Source organism: Heptranchias perlo, chromosome 25 (assembly GCF_035084215.1).
Source record: "Heptranchias perlo isolate sHepPer1 chromosome 25, sHepPer1.hap1, whole genome shotgun sequence".
NCBI lineage: Eukaryota > Metazoa > Chordata > Chondrichthyes > Hexanchiformes > Hexanchidae > Heptranchias > Heptranchias perlo.
In genome coordinates, this window is record NC_090349.1 from 32,532,695 (window position 1) to 32,533,554 (window position 860).

The following is an 860-nucleotide window of genomic DNA, read 5'->3' on the forward strand; positions in this document are numbered from 1 at the left end:
TGAAATGATGTTTTATCTAACCTCTCACTAGTCGAATACCTGAAGTCAATTACACACTAATTGTAATTGCTGAGGAAAGTTTGTAGGTTGCAAGCTATTTGTAAATCCATTGCTCCTCACCTTAGGGAGAGGCCAACTTATCACGATTAAAGGAACTAGCAAGGAAATAACAGCTTTCTTTTTTCTCAAAGATGCCACTTGTTCATTGGTAGGTTCTTTATCTGTTGAGATTTGTTGCTGTTTTATGAATGATGCAAGTGTGACACGTTCAAGTACGACTGACGCACGAGATGCAAGACTTTTATTTATGCAGATTATGTAGCTTTACAACTGTTTATTGGAAATTACACTGTGACCAGGACAGAATGCAGGACTGGCATTGCTTGATTACTGATCTCAGCTATATGGTGTGTGGGGGAAGGAGGGTTACGATCTCAGTGGGCTGCAGCTTTCACCCCCCACTTCACTGGGCTATATCTTCAGCTATTGCTGTCGTAAAGTGATCTGAGGGAAGGGCTGGTCCTTCTCTACGTGATGCAGGGATGGAGAATTGGGGGCAGAACTGTCCATTACACATAATCAATCAGTTTGCAGTGGCACTGAAGCTGGCCTGGTACATCATCTGTCCATCGACTTGATTTTTGTCTCTAGTTTATAGCTAGTGTATGGCCTAGGGAGAGCAAATAAGGAAAAACAAAGCAAGTTTATCCTCAAATAATAATAAAGACACCAACATTGTTTCGGTGAGCATGGTTCCTGATGTTAGGAGACAGACAGTCCATTGGTTCCAACAAGAACTGACTCTGGCTTAATGATGATCTGATCATTTTACTGAGATTAAAACATTGATATTGATACTG